Genomic DNA, 15,604 nt, shown 5'->3' with positions numbered 1-15,604 from the left:
ACCCTCAGTCCTTCTTCCAAGTGGTGTTCAAAATGGAGGAGCACTGATTCATCAGCTGTGGTGTTAATCAACTGGAGGTTTCCTTGTCCGTATTTACCATGAGACTTCATGGGATCTGGATTCAATGTTGAGAGGACTCCTAGACGAACTCCCTCCTGGCTGCATGCCACTGTGCTGCTGCCTCTGCTGGATCTGTCCTGCTGGAGAAACAAGACTTCCACAGGAATGGTGATCGTAGTGTCTGGGACATTTTCTGTAAGGCATGATTTGGTGAACATGTCTTTGTCAGGCTTTCAGGCATTGGGTGCCTTTGTATGAGAGATCTCCCTAGGAGCCTGCTCGCAACACCACATGGGTTAGGGTGGAATGTAAAGCTGCAGATTTGATAGCAGGGATAGCATTTAATTGGGTGTGAGTGCATTGCATGGCCACCCTGCCATTTTGCACATTCACCCTGTTTAGGTTTCTGGCAGGAAGGCATGTGGACAACCTCTCCTGGCCATCAATTGAGTCACTTGAGTGGACAATTAATGCCACTCAAGATTGGAAAATGGCTAATGTAACACCCCTGATTAAAAAGGGACGGAGGCAGAAGACAGAAAATTATAGGCCGATTAACCTGACTTTAGTTGTTAGTAAGATTTTAATATCTATTATTAAGGATGAGATTGAAGAGTACTTAGAAGTGCATGATAAAATAGGGCTGAGAAAGCACGGATTCATCAAAGGGAGATCATGTCTGACAAATCTGTTTGAATTCTTTGAGGCGGAAATGTGAAAGTTAGACAAAGGAGAACCAGTGGATGTGATTTATTTCGATTTCCAAAAGGCGTTTGACAAGGTGCCTCACAGGAGGCTGTTAAATAAGATAAGAACCCATGGTGTTAGGGGTTAGGTACTGGCATGAATAGAGGATTAGCTGACTGGCAGAAGGCAGAGAGTGGGATAAAAGGGTCTTTTTCAGGATAGCAGCCGATGACTAGTGGTGTTCCACAGGGGTCAGTGTTGGGACCACAGCTATTCATGATATACAACTATGTTCTGGAAGAAGGAACTGCAAACTTACAAAGTTTTCAAATGATACAAAGCTACGTAGAGGGTCAGGTTGTGTTGAGGAAGCAGGGGAACTGCAGAAGGACCTGTACAGGCTAGTAGTGTGAGCTAAGAAGTGGCAGATGGAATTCAATGTGGAAAAATGTGCTGTTATGTACTTTGGTAGGATGAATAGAGGCATAGACTATTTTCTAAATGGGAAAAGGTTTCGGAAATCTGAAGCCCAAAGGGACTTGGAAGTCCTTGTTCACGATGCTCTTAAGGATAAAGTGCAGGTTCAGTCAGCAGTAAGGAAGGCAAATACAATTTTGCATTGATGTTGAGAGGGCTAGAGTACAAGGCCATGGATGTACTTCTGAGGCTGTATAAGGCTCTGGTCAGACCTCATTTGGAATATTGTGAGCAGTTTGGACCCCGTATCTAAGGAAGGATGTGCTGGCCTTGGAAAGAGTCTAGAGGAAGTTCACAAGAATGATCCCCAGATTTCCTCCAGGTGCTCTGGTTTCCTCCCACAGTTCAAAGATGTGCAGGTTAGGTGGATTGGCCATGCTAAATTGCCCTTAGTGTCCAAAAAGGTTAGATGGGGTTACTGGGTTACGGGGATAGGGTGGTGGTGTGGGCTTGGGTGGGGTGCGCTTTCCAAGGGCTGATGCAGACTCGATGGGCCGAATAGCCTCCTTCTGCACTGTAAATTCTATGATTCTATGTTTCTAATTAAGGACTTGTCATATGAGGAGTGTTTGAGGACTCTGGGTCTGTACTCGATGGAGTTTAGAAGGATGAGGGGGATCTCATTGAAACTTAGAATACTGAGAGGCCTGGATAGAGTGGATGTGGAGGGGATGTTTCCACTAGTAACACAAACCACAACCTGAGGGCATAGCCTCAGACTGAAGGGATGATCCTTTAAAACAGAGATGAGGAAGCTAAATAAATGAATTTCTAAACTCCTTTCTCTCTCCTGATGTTTAAGGCCATGTTGGAGATTCATCTAGCAGATAGAATCTGCCCTTAATAGGAAAAGGAGACTTTGAGATTACAGATGTAATGTTGAGAGTACATGATGACGAACAGCATTACTCCCAGAACTGCGAGGCAAATTTTTCTTGTGACATTACTGGCAGTCTGAAAATCCTCTCCAAGTCCTGAATGTACAAGAGCCTACACTCTAATGAAAAATAAAACTACTTGAAACTATATTAAACCTAACTTATTTAATAGTAACAGCCCATGGACATTGCATTTGTCATGTTCCAGCTTCAGGAGAAGAAGCTGGATACAGGTTTGAGGCCCATAAATCATAATATTAAGGGTCAATCAGAACAGCCATGCACTGTGGCGAGTATACACATACCAACAACTAGGTGGCTTTAAGCAGAAAGGCTTTTAACCGGAACGATACAAAATTATAGCAGTCTTGCAACATTGCTTGAGCAGGGTCAATTAACTAGCTTGAACACATTCTTAAATGCGAGGCTTCTCTGAGCTTTATGCAGCAAAATTGCAAATACATTTCTATCAACGGGTTGATGATTTCATTAAATGTAGAAAATCTTCCCTCAATACTGTTTTAATTCCCATTAAATTAATTTGCTGCCACAGCTGTGCAATTCTAAATGCTGCAAATACAAAACTATGTTTTCTCATTTGGCCTATGTATTGTATACAGCTGATTAAATGTATAACCATGACAACCTTCCACTTTATATACAACTTGTATTTAATGTGATGAAACATTCCAAGTTGCCTCACATGAATATAATGAAAAACTTAAATGCTGTTGTGTAGCCAAAATGCTCACCTAATTGCTTCCCATTGAGAATTCTTAAAATCGTGCCTTGTTTTGAAATTCTCAGTTGAACCCATCATCATTAATATAGATCGGACACAGCCCTTTTACAGATCATCTTCCAGCCTATGCAAATCCCAATTCTGCCACTCCTGCTTCCCAATACAACTTTCTGCACAGACCTCTCGTCATGGAGTAAATGTTCGGGTTCAGCCCACTGCGGGAATCATCACGGGCGGGACCGAAAAATCCCGCCCATTGAGTTTTACAGTAGAAAAAGAGGCCCATCTGCCCATCGTATCCTGGCTGGCCACCAGGCTATCTATTGGACTCTCATTTTCCCTGCACTTGGTCCATAGCCTTGTCTGCTATGGCGTTTCGAGTGTCCATCTAAATGGTTCTTAAATGTTGTGAGAGTTCCCGCCTCTACCATCTTTTCAGGCAGTGAGATCCATCCAGATAGCCTTTCTGACTAAGATTACCAATTAGTGCGAACTAAACTTTTGCACTGTGGTAAACACCACTAATAACATATTGCATACATTACGGTACTGCCATTGTATTACAGGTACCACAGTAAATCCCAGCCTGCTGGCTCCTCCCAGCAGGCAGCGGATAAAAGTGTATGCTCTTCTGCACTGCTCCCATTCTGGTTCCAGCTACAGGAGGCACAAAATCTTGTGCAATAAAGCCTCGATTGTTCCACCATTCTCGTCTCGTGGGAATTGACAGTACATCAATTTATTGCACAAGATTTTAAAAGATGAACATCTCAATCAAGCCTGATCGCCTGGAGCTGAGCCCTCATGCAGCCAACGCCACGTCCATCTTCGACCACTGGCTAGCCTGCTTCGAGGGCGATCTCAGAGCAGCCACTGAAGACCTCTCGGACCCACAGAAGCTCCATGTCCTCTACTCACGGGTGACCCCTGAAATTTTTCCCCTCATCCGGGATGTGCCCACCTACACAGAAGCGACGATGCTACTAAAGAGACATTACATTAAGTCGGTGAATCAAGAATACGCCAGGTACCTCCTGGCCACGAGATGGCAACTCTCCGGGGAGACTCTGGACGATTTCTTTCAGGCTCTACAGATTCTCGATAGGAACTGTGACTGCCAGGCAGTTTCGGCAGTCCAACACACCGAACTACTAATCAGAGACGCTTATGTCACGGGCAGGAAGTCTACGTACGTTCGCCAGCGACTATTGGAAGGGGGTACGCTCGATCTTGCAGGGACTAGGCAGCTTGCTAATTCCTTAGAAGTGGCCTCCCGTAATCTGGAGGCCTACACCTCCGACCGCGCGGCACACTCATGGGCATCGTGGGCCCCACCAGCTGCCGACTCAAGCTCACCGCAAGCCTGCGCCGCATGGCAGCCAGCCAACTCCGGGAGGCACAAGTGTTATTTTTGCGGCCAAAGCAGACATCCCAGGCAGCGCTGCCCAGTGTGGAGCGCGACCTGCAAAGGTGCGGGAAGAAGGGCCCCTTTGTTTCCGTTTGCCAGGCCCGGTCAGTCGCCGCTGTTTCCAGGCCCGCCATTGCTACACCCCCCACGTGTGATCCAGGGGCGCCGCCATCTTCTCCACCACAAGCCACGTGCGGCCCATGGGTGCCGCCATCTTTGATGCCGCCCACCATGTGCGCCCCATGGGCGCCGCAATCATCGGTGCCATTTTGGACCGCGCCTCAGGTCCCCTGCTCGTCTGGCCGTTCGCTGCCCGCTGATACCTCCGCCACCGCTGATCAGCCCGGGACCTCCCAACATCTCCCGCAGCTCGCCTCCATCACCCTGGATCAGTCTCGGCCCTGCAACGTCGCGACCGCTACGACGACGGTGAAGATCAATGGGCACGAGACGACCTGCCTCTTTGACTCCAGGAGCACAGAGAGTTTCATCCACTCTGCTATGGTAAGGCGCTGCTCCCTCCCGGTACTCCCTGTCACCCAGAAAATCTCCCTGGCCTCCGGATCCCATTCCCTGGAAATCCGGGGTACTGTGTCACGACCCTCACCGTTCAGGGTGTAGAGTTCAGCAACTTCAGGCTCTACGTCCTCCCCCATCTCTGCGCTGCCCTGTTGCTCGGCCTGGATTTTCAGTGCCACCTCCAAAGCCTTACTTTGAAATTCGGCCGACCCCTGCCCCCCCTCACCGTCTGCGGCCTCATGACCCTTAAGGTCGATCCACCTTCACTGTTTGCAAACCTCACCCTGGACTGCAAGCCTGTCGCCACTAGGAGCAGACGGTACAGTGCGCAGGACAGGACCTTCATCAAGTCAGAGGTCCAACGGCTTCTGCGGGAGGGGATCATTGAGGCCAGCAACAGCCCCTGGAGAGCTCAAGTGGTGGGAGTGAAGACTGGGGAGTAGCACAGAATGGTCATTGACTGCAGTCAGAACATCAACCGGTACACGCAGCTCGATGCGTACCCCCTCCCATGCATATCTGACATGGTCAATCAGATTGTGCAGTATCGAGTTTTCTCCACAGTAGACTTGAAGTCCGCCTACCACCAGCTCCCCATCCGCCCGGAGGACCGCCAATACACTGTGTTTGGAGCAGATGGCCACCTCTATCATTTCCTTAGAGTTCCCTTCGGCGTCACCAATGGAGTCTTGGTCTTCCTGCGAGAGATGGACCGAATGGTTGACCAGTACGGGCTGTGGGCCACCTTCCCGTACCTAGATAATGTCACCATCTGCGGCCACGATCAGCAGGACCACGACACAAACCTCCAAACATTCCTCCATACCCCAAACTCCTTAACCTCACCTACAATAAGGGGAAATGCATGTTCCGCACCAACCGCTTAGCCATCCTTGGCTACGTAGTGGAAAATGGAGTCCTAGGGCCTGACCCCGACGCATGCGCCCCTCCTGGAACTCCCTCTCCCCCACTGCCCCAAAGCCCTGAAACGATGCCTGGGGTTTTTCTCATATTATGCCCAGTGGGTCCCCAATTATGCGGACAAGGCCCGCCCACTCATCAAGTCCACAGTTTTCCCCCTGACGGCTGAGGCCCGCCAGGCCTTCAACCACATCAAGGTGGACATCGCCAAGGCCATAATGCCCACAGTCGATGAGACCCTCCCCTTTCAGATGGAGTGTGATGCACCAGACGTAGCCCTGGCCGCCACCCTCAACCAGGCGGGCAGACCCGTGGCTTTCTTTTCCCGCACCCTCCGTGCCTCCGAAATTCGCCACTCCTCTGTCGAAAAGGAGGCCCAAGCCATTGTGGAAGCTGTGCGACATTGGCGGCATTACCTGGCTGGCAGGAGATTCAGTCTCCTCACTGACAAACGGTCGGTTGCCTTCATGTGTAACAATACACAGTGGGGCAAGATCAAAACCGACAAGATCTTGAGGTGGAGGATCGAGCTCTCCACCTATAATAATGAGATCTTGTATCACCCGGGGAAGCTCAATGAGCCCCCTGATGCCCTATCCCGCGGTACATGTGCCAGCGCACAAGTGGACCGACTCCGGGCTCTCCACAATGACCTCTGCCACCCGGGGGTCACCCGGTTCTTCCATTTTGTCAAGGCCCACAACCTGCCGTACTCCATTGAGGAGGTCAGGGCCTTAACTAGAGACTGCCAAGTCTGCGCAGAGTGCAAACCGCCCCTCTCCCGGCCAGATAGAGCCCACCTGGTGAAGGCCTCCCGCCCCTTTGAGCGCCTCAGCATGGACTTCAAAGGGCCCCTCCCCTCCACCGACCGCAACGTGTACTTCCTCAATGTAATTGATGAGTACTCCCGGTTCCCTTTCGCCATCCCATGCCCCGACATGACCTCTGCTACGGTCATCAAAGCCCTGCACAGCATCTTCACTCTGTTTGGTTTCCCCACCTACATCCACAGCGATCGGGGATCCTCCTTCGTGAGTGATGAGCTGCGTCAGTTCCTGCTCAGCAAGGGCATCGCCTCGAGCAGGCGACCAACTACAACCCCCAGGGAAATGGTCAGATGGAGAGGGCGAATAGGACGGTTCTTGTATTGTCCTTGTCATAATATACACCAGTATATCATGGTGCAGACACACACTGATGGACACACAGTGGGACCAATCAACATACACAACACCGCAGCCAATCACCAGCGAGAGCGCACACACTATAAAGACAGGGGGCATCAGAGTTCCCGCTCATTCGAGTAGCAGCTAGCTAGGAGCACAGAGCTCACAGCCTGCAACACAGACATTCACCATGTGCTGAGTGCATCAACTGGTTAGGACAAGGCAAAGGTCTTTAGTTAAAACTAGTATTGTATTTACCCACAGTTCAAGTATGTTTCAATAGTTAACATTTTAATAAAATAGTGTTGCACTACGTCAAGTGTTGGTGACCTGTATGTGATCCAGACCACCAAACACATCAGTCCTTCAGTCTAGAAATCTCCCGGTCTTCCGCTGGCAGGAGGTCCTCCCCGACGCAATCCACTCCATCCGGTCGCTCCTTTGCACCGCCACTAACGAGACCCCTCACGAACGTGTGTTTGCCTTCCCGAGGAAGTCCACCTCCGGGGTCTCGCTCCCAACATGGCTGACAGTTCCTGAATCCATACTCCTCCGGAAGCATGTGCGGAGCCATAAATCAGACCCCTTAGTCGAGAGGGTCCACCTCCTCCATGCAAACCCGCAGTACGCCAACGTGGCACAACCCGACGGGCGACAGGACACAGTCTCCCTCCGGGACCTGGCACCTGCTGATACCCCACCCCCGACCTGACACCGCTCCTCTCCCCCCCTGGTTGCCTCATTCACCCTTGCACCGCCCACCCTCCCGCCAGCAAATCTCACAGCAGCCCCCACCCCAGCAGGATCCGTCCTCTCACTGGATCCACTAAGGGGTAATGAAGACAAGGACAACACGCTCCCAGAGTCACAGTGACCATGTCGGCGCCCACATCACCACCAGGACTGAGGCGATCGCAGCGGAGGGTCAGAGCCCCCGACAGACTCAATCTGTATTGTTTTTCTTCACCCCCGCCGGACTTTTTTTTAAACAGGGGTGAATGTGGTAAACACCACTAGTAACATATTGCATGTATTACGGTACTGCCATTGTATTACAGGCACCACAGTAAATCCCTGCCCGCTGGCTCCTCCCAGCAGGCACCGTATAAAAGTGTATGCTCTCCTGCGCTGCTCCCATTCTGGTTCCAGCTGCAGGAGGCTCAACACCTTGTGCAATAAAACCTCAATTGTTTCACCATTCTCGTCTCGTGGCAATTGACGGTACATCATGCACATTCATACAAAATAAGCTGGCACCATGTAATGCCTTTCAATGAATTGCTCAAACTTTATATTGCATCTTCCATGATCTCGGGATGTCCCAATAGGCCTCACAGTCAATGAAATACCAATCACTGCTGTAAGGTCGGGGAGCACAACAGCCGAGTTGTGCCTGGACAATGTCCCACAAACAGTGGTGTGATAAATGAGTAGATGGTCTGTTCGGGATGGCTGTATAAATCACATTAGAACTTGAGAATCAGGTTGACAATCTGACTCCTGGGTTTTGTGTGTCTTCCTTACATTGAGTAGACTACATGTGTGTACTGTGACAACTATAATTCCAGGCCACTGTAAAGCCATATTTTAAAAGTGCCATTGTCTTTTGTTGCCATGAGCGTAGTCCAGGTTCTCAAATCCAAATGTTCTAATTTAACAACAGTAAATATATTTAGATTCTTTGACTAAATACTTCTGCAAACCTTTACGGTTCCGCAATTTTCAACAGTTAGGCGCTTTCCGGCAGGCTATTTTTCTGGGGTGAGAAAATGCCTCTTTTTGCAGAGTTGCTATTCCAGCAATTGTTCAGTAGAAGGAACTCAAACATAATTGGACCCATAAACGACGCTCATTTATAAATGATTCAAAGTAACAAAGAAAATAAACGAGACCCTTACAGGAAAACACTTAGAAATTGATGATGCAATATGGTGGGTAGAGTAACTTAAAATTAATTATATGGTACTTGACTGGATGCAATGCCCCAAATCTGATTTGAGTTATTTTTAAAGTAAGTTGAGATACTTGTGAGTCAGAAAATTGCCCCATTCCCCAAGAGAATATTCTTTGTTCGGGATTCACAATGTGGATCGCAGAATGGGGGGCTAATATTTGCGTGGGGTGGGGGGGGGGGAGGGGAGGGGGGATATGCAGGTTTTTTAAAAATGCCTATTTTAAAAACAGCGTCGTTAGGGGGCAACATGAGACCGCAGGATTCCTCGTTGGCTTGAACACACTCGTGCGTGTCCCGTCCGATCCACTAGATGGCGGGATTGCTCCGGAGCTGACGCCCTTTTTCCTCCGCTGCAAGGCGAAGTTGAAATGCAGCCAGCCGTGTGTTTTGTGACGAATTGCCTGTTCCAACTCTCGCCCTCTAGCTGAACAGGAAGGATAAGCATAGCATAAGTGTGTTTTAATATTTCAGCCTTTGGAATAACATTTTATAAGCAAACTGTTATATAGTGCCGTTCTCAAGACGAGCGAAGGTTGCTCTGATCCTGAGAATGGCCTGTCCCTCCGCTCATTATTAAACCTTTCGATGTTTACAGCCTGACTGGCAAAGAAGGCGATTGCTTTCATTTTAGCTGCGGATACTTGCAGGTTTTAGGCACTTTTTGTGGTTAAATATAGTCTTGGTGGCGCATGCACATTAACCTGAATATTTATATTGTGCAATTAACGCTATAACCCTAGGCAACTCTGCGACAACAAAAGACGAAAAAACTGTATGTAAATCAGTTCTTTTTGACACTGCTTTTCGATTTTGATCTTAATAATATGGTGCGTAGAGTAACTTAAAATTAATTATATGGTACTTGACTAGAAGGAAGGCCGTGCTATTGAAAAGACTCAGTGTTGGTGGAGCCGGCCACCTGCACTGGGCTGCATTAGATAGAAATGAATAGAATAAATTTCCGAAGGTTTCTTAATCAGGGGAAGGTCGAACCCCTCCCCCCCCCCCCCCCCCCCCCCCACTTCCTCAACACCCCGTCTCCCAAAATGTTGGGAAAATATCCGGGCCGGTGGAACGGGCTGCAGCTATGACGGGAAGGGGATGCCTTTTATTTTTGGTTTTGTACAGGACGTATGCTGTATATCTGAATTAGTAAACGGTAGCTGTGCTGCAAACTATCCTTTTTTTTCAATCAGCCTTGTACATTCTTGTGGAGCAAATTACGACCGGACAAGAAATAATGCAAACAAATCGTTTGCTTTGAATAGAATATAAATATTAAAAATGTAAGTACATATGTGGGAGGTCAAATTCCCTTTCATTTTCACTGCATCTACTTTGCCATTTTTCTCATTGTGGGTGAACAGCGTGTACATGTTGCAGTATTAATGTGCCACGGTGTGAGATTGCTGCGATTTCTGCATGCAATTAGGAACCTATAACATTCGGTCCTTCGTCGTTCAAGTATTGCAAACTTCACAGTATTTTATTTTAATTCCAATACTTTTTTTTTGCAGTGTGCGGCATGCTTTTATATTGTGATCGGATTTAAAATGTGCTGTTAAAACTCTTTTTAATTCGGATTTAATTTTTAATTAAGGTGCTGACTCGATATTACCAGAACAGTTTGTGATAAGGCGAAGTTGTCCTTTGCATGGCGTTTAGCTTAACAAATGATTGGTGATCGGCACCCCCATGCCCGGTCTCATGCAAAGTCATTGGTTGCAGTGATCGTTGCGACAGAAGGGCAGAGCTGGATCCGTTCGTTGCATTTCTGCTCCAAATTTTAACCGCGGGAGAATGCAACTTCAATTTGCGATCACCCTAACTTACTCTCATTTCCACTTTTGATAAGGAGATTAACAGATGCCAATCAGAAATTGAAGGACTGAACGAATGAGTCGCTCAGAGGGGGATGTAATAAAATGGGAAGGCGGGAGGAGGAGAGAGCGAAAGAGAGGTGAGGGAGCAGAATTTAGTGTCTGCATCACTTCAATAGCGGTTTAAAAATCCAAATTGAACCGAATTGGTGAGAAAAAAAACATCTGCGCTCTCCATTTGACTGTCCCGTACTGAAAACAGTTACGTCTTTAAAAGAATATATAAAATATACAAGCCATGCATCAATTATATATTATTTGAAGACCGTATTTTTCAGATTTTTTTAACATGGGACATTATCTGTCCAAATCGTTTAAATCTTCTTCGCCATTATCGTCCTCATTCGATCTAAATTCATCAGGTTTGAGGAGAAGATAATCCGGAACATGGTAACGGAAACATTAAGAGCCGCTAGTTTAGATAGTTATGTAAAACAGCACTGGAGGATATACGAGTTCGAGCATTTTGTGTGATTTATACTTGGATATATCAGTGATTAATGGCTGATAATTGGCTAATCTGAAAGCAATTCTTCAAACCCCCAGCAGACGAGCTCTATGGGGGGGAGAAAACCTTTGCTTTAACTGCGAGGCGAAGCTTCTTGCATGTTATTGATACCATATTAACAGCAATGAAGTCAAGTAACTCGTTTGAACGCTGTTTTACTTTCCCGTTCGCATACATGGAATAAAAAGCCTTGGATCTGATCTCAAATGTCACACGATATGAGTACATTTGAAAGAAAAACATGGCTTTTAAAATTAATACACAGGGTCACGAAAATTCCTCCCCTTTGGTAAGCTAGAATTGTGAAAACAATTGGGGGATTTTACTGTCAGGCGCAGGGTTTTTAGTCGTTGGAAATTTCCTTCGTTCAGCTTGTGTTTCTTCACCTGAAATCAAACAGAATTTAAACATGGCCGCAGAGCTGTACCCGGTGCTGATATTGTCATGAAAATGTTTTTTTCTGGTAAATTTCCCACTAAACGCTGTGTTCTCCAAAACAAAAAGTGAGGGTTGATTAAAGTCAAACTCCCGGAGCCCTTGGATTATGAATTGTGTTTTTGTTTTAAGTATACCGTTGTTTATCTCCTTCTCGACAAATAGCAAGGGGAAAGTGCAAAGCGAAACTTAGGGGTACAGAGTTTGTGAAATATTGACGGTACTTAACCTGACGCTATGTATTAAATAAACCTACATGCCCAGGGTTGTTTGTGAAGCTGCGCCCATCCTTCGCCGTTGTTTACATGTGGTCGTGAACTTTATTATAAACAGAAAAGGGCACGGTCGCAGCCGTTGTGGCATTTTCGACTATTTCAATCAATCTGATGAAGAATATCGAAACATGGACACTGCGGGATAAAATAATTCCGATCTACTACTAGCCGCGCCGAGGGTAACGCGTCAACATTTCACTTTATTTGTGCAGGCAGGAAAATCTGTGCATTGTCCATCCACACAGTGAAGTTAATTGTTTCAAACCTGTTATTTTCAGTCGTTTTTGCCGATCATTGATGGCCGCTGGAGTTTTAATTAGCTGACAATAAAGGGAGGGATTACATTTATCATTACTCTTGAAGCTCTGTTCTGGTGGCTCTATAAGACCTTATGACAGGCGGGTTCAGGCTGATGTTTACAATCCCCCCCCCCCCCCCCCCGCCTCCTGCCTCACAACACTCCCCCCGCCCGGAAAATGCTGGAAACCCTCGAAAGATTTGGCAGCCTCAGAAACCCTGTCAGAGCCCCACTCCTGGTCTCGCAGCCCATTTCAGCTATATATATGTATCTGATATTGCATGGCAAATATGAGACGGTCAGTGAGATTTATTTACGTAGGGTAGGTTTGCTCCACGATGAAAGGTTCTGGGTAATTGTCAATGGACAGAGAGCTTCGTGTGGAGCTTGTTTTAAAAAGACGGAGAGCGGTAACCGCTTAATATTAATTAAAACAAGCGAATTCAAATAATTGGATTGGATTTGTTTATTGTCACGTGTACCGAGGTACAGTGAAAAGTATTTTTCTGCTAGCAGCTCAACAGATCATTAAGTACATGGGAAGAAAAGGGAAGAAAAGAAAATACATTTTAGGGCAACACAAGGTAATCTGAAAGAAGGCCACATGCGTAATAAACCACTAATAATAACTCATGCAGAAACGATTTAACCTGAAGATAATTCAAGAATGTTGGGTTAATCATAAAAGGGAGTTATCCAGATTGTTCGCAGATATCTAGAGCAAGAATGCCAACCCCCAACACCCACTACACACACTCACACAAACACAGTTACACCCTCTCACCCACAAACACACACTCTCACACAAACACACACACTCATAAACACACGCTCACATAACGCACACACATAAACACACACACACACATATACACACTTATAAATACATACACTCACGTACACATACACACACGCATATACACACATACATTTACGTACGCATATGCATACACATGCATACCCACACGCACATACAGGGTAAATACTTACACACTATCACACATACACACACATTCATATATACACACATTCACACTCACATATATCAAGTGTGTAAGTTGGTATACACACTCGAGTACACACATATAGACTCGACCACGTGCAAGTTGTATGTCTATTTCTTTAAAAATATTTAGAAAATGCATTTCTGCATACGAGTTTATTGTCTTGCACTGACCCCCCCCCTTAACATCTGTCACTTTTCTGCTGTAAATTTGTCAAGTCTATGATGGTTCGTGTTTGTATCTATGAAGGTGAAAATTTACCGTTAATATTTTTCTTCTATATTGTACATGTCGTATACTCCAGATTAGTGATGGAATCAGACAATGGTTTCTCACTCGGTTATAAAGTACAACCAGAAAGAAAGAAGTGGAAATGGTATTAACCGACTATTCGTGAATAATAATTACAATTGTAATGTTAAGTATATTTTACTTGCAATCCACAATAGGCAGAAAACACAACAGTATTATGAATAAAACTAACTGACTGTGAGAGTGTCAGACTGTTGCACACATTGTTATTTTATCTGACGTACTGTTTTGTTACTTATCATTCCAACAGGTCATTTTACGGATTGTGGTTTGTTTGTAACTGGCGGAAGAGAATGAACTTGTAAAAATCCCAATCGGTTACAATGTGTTTGTCATATTTTCTGTTGTTTGAAAATAGTTTATTGATTGTAATAACATACGCGATATTTTGATCTGTGTTGACATAATGGGTGATTTATGGATTCGTTTGATATTGATTTCACCCTGTTAACTATTCACATGGAAAAGACAAATGAAACCTCACTAACTTCTAGTTAGAACAAAAATGTAAAGAAACACAATCCTCTTTGGTTTACTGGATCTCCCATTCCCTGTATCCACTTATTGCCTGAAGTTTTATTTGCAATGCATGGTAAATAGCTAATTGCTGATTAAATGTAATCAATTGAAATTTATAAAAAGATTTCTTAGGCTTTGAGTTTATTGTCATCTCATTTTAATTAGACATTTTGGCAGCCCAATGGAAAAAAAGATTTGTTCGTCTGTAATGTGTGATATGTAATTTGTAATGTGTATGTGCAATATGTGATGTGTAATGTGTATGTATAATCTGTAATGCATATGTGCAATATGCGATGTATAACATGTATGTGTAATGTAAACGCGTATGTACAATATGTGATGCGTAATGTGTAATTTGTAATGTATGTGCAATACGTGAGGTGTAATGTGCATGTGTATGCAATATGTGATGTGTAATGTGAATGCGTATGTGCAATATGTGATGTGTCATGTGTAATCTGTAATGTATGTGCAAAGTGTGATCTCTAATGTGTGATGTCTCATGTGTGATGTGTGATGTGTATGTGTGATGCACTTTGAAAGAAGGGAAGACCGTCCACACGCTGGTGATTGAATTAGGAGAGTTCTGGCTGGTAATTAACGGGCGCGGTTTGAAAAAGGCCAACACACAAAGAGCCACCGCGGAGCCAGTTGAATGTGTACTGAGGGTAGTCTAGTATTTGTATCATCGTTCTTCTGTTACATGTATGGATTTCAGAAAGCAATCCGACAAAACTAACAATGGAAAAGGACAGTAAGGAAAATAAAATCGTGTTTGAAATATCTAGGAGCCCGTGTACTAAAACTGACAAAATCCGTGAAGACTTGAGCTGAATAAAATGGTACTTGTCCGCCCGTTCCTGAATCACCCGCTCGCTCGGTGCCGAGTCACTTTACAATACAGTCATATATTTTTTAAAATATACAATATAAAGATTAGTTTAATGTAAACTTGCTTGTATTGTAATACGTGAAGATTAAATCCGATTAAAATATAACAATTGACATTTTTTCCATCATAAAATATATAAAACAATGAATGGATATTGAGAGGAATATGCTGTGGAACCCAATCAGGAAAAGTTTGGATTTGAACCGTTGAACGATTATCCTCCCAATAATCCACAGCGATTTAAAAAGCAGCAATCGCTGCCTTTGGAGGTTTTGCAGTTATTGTGCTGTGAGCTGGTCCTATGGAGTAAGCTGTATGGAAATGCTGTCCGCACTTCCATAAAACCCACGTCCAACTGCTCCAGTGCCACTGTGTGGATGATACTGGGGAGGGGGCGGGGAGAGAAAATTGAGGTGTTTGCATTTAATACGAGTGAAAGTATTACTAGCAATCCGATTTGAGAGGAGACATCTGTCTAATGCAGCCAATAAGAGCTATCCATTAGTGTTATTGGAGCTGAGAAGCGAACAGCAGATCGCGATGGGATTAAAGATTTGACAATCGGATCAAGGGTTGGCAGCTCAACCTCATACAATCGGAGCGGCAGAATTGACAGACTGCTCCAGCACCGCTCTCAATGTAATCCGATTAAAGTAAAACCGGCCA

At 45.4% G+C, this 15,604-nt stretch overlaps 1 long non-coding RNA gene across 2 annotated transcripts; it reads left to right on the top strand.

Moving 5' to 3' along the window:
- Positions 1–9,330: 9,330 nt before the first annotated feature.
- Positions 9,331–14,831, top strand: LOC140409035 (uncharacterized). Of its 2 annotated transcripts, XR_011940265.1 has the most exons (4): positions 9,331–9,584; positions 10,009–10,098; positions 10,668–10,772; positions 13,775–14,831. It is a non-coding gene; the product is annotated as an uncharacterized lncRNA (long non-coding RNA). The 2 variants fall into 2 exon arrangements; XR_011940264.1 differs by lacking the exon at positions 9,331–9,584 and having other exon boundaries at positions 9,859–10,098.
- Positions 14,832–15,604: the final 773 nt, after the last annotated feature.

This window comes from Scyliorhinus torazame, chromosome 3 (genome assembly GCF_047496885.1).
Source record: "Scyliorhinus torazame isolate Kashiwa2021f chromosome 3, sScyTor2.1, whole genome shotgun sequence".
NCBI lineage: Eukaryota > Metazoa > Chordata > Chondrichthyes > Carcharhiniformes > Scyliorhinidae > Scyliorhinus > Scyliorhinus torazame.
The sequence above is the reverse complement of the archived record's forward strand: the minus strand, read 5'-3'. Positions and strand labels throughout refer to the sequence as shown.